The sequence below is a fragment of the Aphis gossypii genome, chromosome 1, assembly GCF_020184175.1.
Source record: "Aphis gossypii isolate Hap1 chromosome 1, ASM2018417v2, whole genome shotgun sequence".
In the NCBI taxonomy this organism is placed as follows: domain Eukaryota; kingdom Metazoa; phylum Arthropoda; class Insecta; order Hemiptera; family Aphididae; genus Aphis; species Aphis gossypii.
Genome location: NC_065530.1, coordinates 82,490,787 through 82,498,864, shown reverse-complemented (window position 1 = coordinate 82,498,864; position 8,078 = coordinate 82,490,787). Strand labels below are relative to the sequence as shown.

The window sequence follows — 8,078 nt, the reverse complement described above, 5'->3', positions numbered from 1 at the left end:
ATTTAGTCAAACTAAAAAATAATTTTATGAAGTTAACAATTTTTATTTTGTAAAATTAGTATAAGTGTCGTCTAAAATATAAGTAATTTCATTATTAATTCAACAGTAAGCATTTTTAATTTAAAGATTTAAATTGTTAGTATAAAACTTTATTATAGGCAAGGAATAGACTTTCTTTAATAATAAATAACTTAAAACAACTTGTGAGTTCCAACAAAACCAAGTCCTCATTAAAAATTTGTTTGGCTTTAGCTCTTCAAATCCTAAACTTTAACTCTATAGTTACGTATATGGTGTCAAACTATACTTAATTATCAGTTTTTAAATTATCAAAATTTATAAGAGATTTAACTCAATCTACTTTTAGATTATGAACGAAGTGATGAACTAATGAATGTATTTTATTTTATGACATAATCATATAATATTATTAAATAGAATCTATATATTCTATATAAATGAAAATATATATACGAGTATTACTTTTTTAAAGAATACGCTTATCATCAAAAAACATAAATGCGTTCTATGTTTTTCTTATACGCATTGTTTCTTCCGTTTTATATTCACTATCTTTTTTCAAAAAAAAAAAAAAATACGGACTTTTAGTAAATTAAAACAACGTAAAAATACTCCAGAACATCATTTTGATTTTTTAAATTTAAGTCTGAGTCGAACGATTTTAAAACTGTTCACATAATTTTTTAAATGATATAATAATTCATATCTCATCAAATTTATATCTATATTATAAATAATAATTTATACTGATTTTTTGAAGAAACTTCATACTGATTGGTCTGATCGTATGTATACTTAAATTTTATTTTCTCCTCTTGACAGAAAGCCTTTTTATAATAATTCATTTAATTATTTCCTTTGCTTATGTCTGTTTTGAAGTGTACAAATAAATACACTAATATGTTAAAACAGTGGTGTAAATACGGGGGGGATTTGGGTGTCGTGTTTAGATAAAAGATAACTATTAGACTAGTTAACTACATTTATTTACTGATATTGTATATATTATTGAATATTTTGTAATTATTTGTTTCCGTGTCATATGCGTACATATATTTATTGCACTAGAAGGAAATGCTTGTATGATAAATACATTTTTTGGTGGGGGAGAAGGTTATAGGTTATAGGTAAAATGTAAAAACATTTCATCTCCCCTTACAAACATGACTAAATTACACCATTGTTATGATTATAAATTTAATATTAGGCATGTTTAATGTTTATACCGCGTTTATAGAACTATATACAACGTGTTGAATAAATAAGTATACTATGTTCAGTTGTCCAATAAACTGTCGCCTGTCAACCACAGCTTATAATAGTTATAACTTATAACTGATTGCTGGAACATAATGTTGCTATTTTTTCAATTGTTTGGTCTATATACGACTCCAGTACTTGCAGTTACAAACGATTTAGATATCGTGTAACTATTATGCCTAAGCAAAAAATGGGAAATAACAATTAAAATAATAATCCACGAGCCACGTAAGCCGTGAAATTATAGAAAATGAGATAATGTAATTTGTTAGTCAAGTATTGTATGTTGTTTACTTAAAACAGTATAATAAAATGAAAATAACACGATAGCGTTTTTTCCTGTTTGACACGATTTAGTCCTCAATGCACCTCAACGTTAAGTTTAAGTTTAAAAAAATATGAAACCGTGTGAATATTCAATAGGTATAGTTAATTCAAATTTTAAAACATTGTAATGAAATATGATAATATTGAACTAAAAATATTTGTTTTTGTATATAGATATATTTATTTTGTTTTTAAAATACGATTCTCAAATTGCCAATGTTATTATTCTCGGCTGTGGAGGTAAAAATTAAATAATTTCACTGAAGTGTATTAGTTCAGTATGCTGTCTACAATTTTTTAAGCGCCTACAAACATTTTTGCATAGCTTTTTTTATAGAAATATTACATGTTATCTAAGTGAAATACTATTGGAAAAAATTCAATGTAGTACCCCCTTAATTTTTTTTTTTTGAAATCTACATAGATATTTGAACGTTCTAAAAAAGATAGGAGCAAAAAAAATATGTAAATATCCTATTCTTATATTTTCACACAATCACCTAACATATTTATTTTCACTAACCTGTATTTTCGCTACAGAGTAAAACCCAATTTTTTTTTCAGCATATAGACTCAGGATTGGTTGCTACCTCATTTGCTTACTAGAAAGATCACAACACCATTTAAAGAACAAATATTGTGATATCAAAAGTCTTGGAGGAAAACCTATTACAAAAGGTTAAAAAATAAATATGAAGTTCCAAAATAAGTTTTTTTTATAGCAATTAACAAATATCAAAAATACTTATAGTCACATTGATTTTTATTATATGCCAAATTTAAATGACTGAATTTACATTTTGACGACATTCAACAAATTTACAAAAATTCGTAAAATGTTTAGGTATACAATTTTCAATTTTAATAATATTTTTAAGTTTATATAAGTTGGCTTTGCTTAAAAAAATAAATTAATTTGACAGTATTAAACAATTATTTTATAATATTAAAATAATTATTATATATAATATAAATTGTATACAATGACTAAATTATTTATATAGGTACTTTAAATACATAGTAAATTCGTAAATATAATTTAAAGTAATTTATTGAGCTTGCATATAGGTTAGGTTATATCTTAAGTCTTGACTAAATCAGATAAATATATTAATCAACTAAATTAAAATCTTCATACAATTTAAATTTATAAGTTATAAGTGTACTTAATACTTATACTAGAATCAACTGTATAGAATACGTTTGAATCAATTTTAAAATCATTATATTTTATGATAGTTATAATAATTATTAATGTATTTGTTTCGTACATAAAAATGATTCTCATTATCTTTAGGTATACTTACTTTCTAGTTTCTACGTTTTATGGACAATTTTTAACAAATATTGTTGTAGTATAATTAGCTTAACATATTAACAATAATTTAAAGAAAACTTAAAAAATTAAGCTCAATACATCAATAAGTTGTTGTATTGGACATTGGTAGCTATGTATATTATATATTATTTATTTGATAAATCGATTAGGGCTATGGTCAAAATAACATAATAGTATAATACGTAAACCCTAAAATCTTTATGTGATTTTTAAAATATGCGTATACGTTACGGATGTGATGAAAATGATTGGTCCTTCCCCTAAGTCCTTACATATATTGACCATATTGTTATACTACGATATAACATTCCGCCGCCGACTCTCATTGATCTCATTGAACGCGGCAGCCTCTCGATCACTCGCCCTTTCTCACCGCGCCGTTTATATATGTAACAATTAATGGCGTTAGCAGAGCTACCTTGGAAGACGTTGTATGTATTTGAATTTAATTTCCCATTGGCTATGTAACGAGGGAGGGGTGATACGCGGATATAGTGAGTTTTTGTGAAAGAAGAAGCCAAAAAGGCGGCGCGGCGTCGTGTGTGCGGTTTCGGTAAGAAAAAATAAAAACGAAGAAAGAGATGAAAACCGTTTAAACAATATTATTCTTGTATTTCTTTTTATTATTATTTTTTGTGAAACACGCGGCGTGTACAAGGGGATGCCGCGATACTTATCTGTTTCTCCATCCCACACCGTCTTTCTTTACACAACAAACCCAATTTCAAAAACCCGCAGGTTCAACATGGCAAATAATAATTTTAAAGGGTCAATAATAAATGGACCGCTCGCAGAGTCTGTAAATGATTTTTTTTCCCTTCCACTTGGTGATCGTCGGAGTATGTTTGACAACATTCACAAATCACATTACCAGGATTCCCCATTACGTTATGTCTGTGTGTGTGTCCGCGCGCGCGCACAGTTCTAAGACGTAGGTACCTATACACGGGTGAGTCGTCTTCCCTTTTTATTATTATTATTTTTATTGCTATTACTATGATTTATTATGTGGAGTCATAATATTGTCTCTGGGTCGTGTTCGCTTTTATATTGTCTGTAGTTGCAAAATGTATGTAGGCGATTTCGGTTCAACAAAATAGCTCAACAGGACAAACACCTGTATAATAATTAATGTTCAAATCTGCCACACTCATAAATAACTGATGATATTACTACGATTAGTTATTTATCACAACAAATGCCACGGGCACTCAATTGAATTTATGTTCAGTTGAAGTTCCCAACCTATTCATATATTATATATTATATATGATATAAATGTATAATATTATAATGTCCATAAATAAAAATGTAAAACGACAGTGTAATATACAATTTAACATTGTCATACTACTATACTTATATAATAAGTGTTGTAAATTGACACATTGTGAATCATTATGTATAATATAGGTACTAGGAAACTTTCGGTTTTGAACGATAAATAGGTACTTAACTATATATTTAAAATCAAGATCCCCAAATTACACGTATAATAATTTATAATTATAATTAATTAATGTTATAGACAATTATAACACTAAAATTATTTTCAGCTTTAGGTTGTGCAGTATGCAGTGCCCTAAAACCCCATTGACCATCATACAATAAATTCTTTATAATTTCATGCTATATACGTCGTTATATTGAACTGCAATACTGCATAGTATGTGTTAATATTATGTATATGCACATTGCACAATGTAATCTACTGATTTATTCATGTTATCAAATCTATAATGACTAATAAGTAAATAGTAATAATTATTATCAATATAAAACGATAACCTGCAGGATGCATATTATGTGTAATGTATAGTATTTGTTAATCGTGGGTATAAATATAAATTCACATTAATGATTGTATATATAAAAAATGTGGAAATGTGGTAATAGACTCTAATAGAATCTAACTGCAGTAGGGCTGACATACGTGAATAAATTGGACATTGAATGCTGATGACGACAGTTTTCCTAAGACTAATATAAGAAAACTATAATGGTTACTATACTTACTAGACATCAATGTCGTGGTCAGAAGCGTATTTAGGATTTTGCTGCCCTGGGTACACATTTTTTTTTATGCCCTCTTCCTTTAACTTACAATACGTGTGATATGGTAATACTATCATGCAGTACAAAAATTAAATTAAATGTCGATTTAAACAACTGGTATATGTTTAAAGTTTTTACGACTAATTATTTTTAACTATAACAAAAATCTAAAATTATTTGTTAGTAAATCGTTATTTTACGAGTGAATTTTGGATTTGTAAAAATTTAAACTAAGGATAACATTTTTTAATTGGCCAACGTTTAAGTTCTTTTATAATTATTGTAAGTCGAAATTGTGGAAAATCTAGTATTACATTTTCAACTCCTAGTTACTTACACATTTTTTATAAATTTTAACTACAAAATAATTTGCAAATATTCATGATTTTGATGAATTTTCGTTTGTATTTAAACTTCAAACACTAATAAAAAAAATGTGCCTATGTATTCTTATAATTTTGAAATCACTATATAAGACTAACTTATGCAGAACTTTGTATTCAATTTTCAATGCAAGTTTCCACACCACCTTAGCACATTATGAAAATCGATATTATATCAACTTTAATGTTGCATGAGGTATTGCATGTGGCGCGTTTTTTTTAATGTGGTTTCCCCGAGTATAAACTTTAGGCCTAATCCACACATAAGGTAATGGTGAACTGCCGGGCAGTTATAATAAGTGAAATTGTCACGATTTATCGTTTTATGCATATTTTAAGCCAAAATGATAATGTTTAAAATACATTTTTGATTTAATGAAATAGTATCTCTTATAGTCTTATGTGACCGGAAATCTACCATTACCCTCATTATCAGTGCTGAATTCAAGACGTATATCATATTATTAATGGTGATCTTATAAACGGTCATCGTTGTTGTGCAATCTGATTAAATATTACAAATTAATAAAAACGTAGGTATTCTACAATTAAAAAATTATATATTAACATTGTTTCATAATTTAATTTATATTGATATATTTTTATCTACTGAATTCAATACTGGTATAATATGTGTACACATATAGCTAAAATAAATATAATTAATACGTATAAATTAATATTATAATACTAGTTATACTATTAAAACGAGTACTTTTAACTGAAATAAGCTAATTAAAATGATTTCTTATATTAGGTACTCACGAAGTATTCTTGAAAAATTATACACTAACAATAAAAATTGTAAATTAGAATAAAATCATTTAAAATAAAGATAATTTTTATGAAACAGAATTACTTAAAAACCACTAATAAAGTACTAAGGATGAAAATAATTAATGGATAAATTAATTAAGTACTAAAATAATATAAGCCATGAATAAAATTTGTGTTAAAATAACTTTACTGACTGATGATAAAAATTATAAAATAAACAATAGGTTTAAATATTATTATAATACATATTATATTCTAATTAGCCAGCCATACAATACACTGATTTAACAAATCAATACTTTTACTCTTAATATTATGACTATCGTCTGAATACCTATAAAAACAAAAAATATATAATATTGTGTAATTATATGTACAGTATACAGCCCACAGGTATAATTTGTATTGAACTTATTTATGATAATATAAGTATTATGTAAAAAAAAATATTATATGTATTCTTATAATTTTTGAATCACTATAAGACTAACTTATGACGAACTTTGTATTAAATTTTCAATTATTTTGACTCAGCCAAAAAAATTTTTTCGATATTTATAAAAAAAAACTAAACTAAACTAAAACAAATATTTCAAATGCCTATTAATAGAATTAAAATAAGCGGAATATTTTGAAAAGTAAATTATGTAAAGAAAATGCCAATCTAAATAACTGGTGAAATTTTCAAGTATTTACGACTTATATTTTTGAATAATAACAGGTATTGAAAATCGTTTCAGGATAAATCGTTTAAATGCTCATAACATTTTTCCCATAATGAGGCTTCAAATTTTCTCTTTAGGCATTTGAAAAAAAAACTTATGAAAAAAATTTAGTGTTGAAATTTTTAACCTTAGATGTAAATACAAAAAAATTTATGAATTCTCAACAACAACTTGCAAATTTTCGCTATTTTGACATGTTTTGTAAAAATTTGAACTTTAAACGCTTATAAAAAAAAGTTATGACTAATGATTTTTGATTTCTTTTAACTGCAATAAGAATAACTTATGAAAAACCTTTCATTAAATTTTCAAGTGCTTTTGGGCACCCAACATTTTTTTATCGACACTTCAAACTTACTCAGAAAAATCAAAAATTTCAGTCGTCTATAAATAATTAAAAAAAAAAATCCAAAATATTTAACTGTGTATAGATAACACTAATATAAACATTTGGAGAAAATTTCAAGTATTTACAGCAATTCGTTTTTACGTTACTAAAAATTCCCGTGTTTCCGTCACTTTTTTGTTGTTTTTCCCGATATATTTGAAAACTGTTAGAAAATTCTTACTTTTGACCTCTATAGTGCACCAAGGATATTCACTTTGCCTTTGGAAACCACCCCTGAAGTTTGAAATTGAAGTATTATTTCGAACAAGTTATGCTATACATTGTAGACACAAATAAAAAAAACACACATCATTGTATTCAATCAATACATTCATCACTTCGTGCAAAATCTAAAATCTACCGAGTGCTCTAAAATATTGAATATCGTAGCCGTAGGTACTCACAGTAGGTTACTACTAGTACCCATAATAACAAAATAATCAAAGCAAATTGTAAAATTTATTAATTTATTTTCTTATCTATTTACGAAACAGTGAAACATTATTAACCTGTCAGAGTCCTGTCTTAAAAAAAAGCCTCCAGTTAAATTTACTATCACCCAAAAAAGTGCTGCCCTGGGAAATTGCCCTTTATGCTCTCCTCTCCATAAATACGCCATGGCTCGTGGTGTATACAATATAAAGGACGTTACTTATGATTGCTTCAGCAAAGCTTATTGTTTTTCTACACAGGTTTAGTATATAACGGAATTTTTCTGTCTAAATATCGAGAAATTATTGGGATTCTGATTATTTGGAAATTCAGTTTAACTGGTTTATTGGTATCATGAAACCATTCGACTA

At 26.5% G+C, this 8,078-nt stretch overlaps 1 long non-coding RNA gene across 1 annotated transcript; it reads right to left on the bottom strand.

The window, feature by feature from the left end:
- Positions 1 to 790: 790 nt before the first annotated feature.
- Positions 791 to 6,342, bottom strand: LOC126555943 (uncharacterized). Its single transcript, XR_007607030.1, has 3 exons — positions 6,151 to 6,342; positions 4,964 to 5,072; positions 791 to 1,460 (listed from the first exon to the last, which is right to left on the bottom strand). It is a non-coding gene; the product is annotated as an uncharacterized LOC126555943 (long non-coding RNA).
- Positions 6,343 to 8,078: the final 1,736 nt, after the last annotated feature.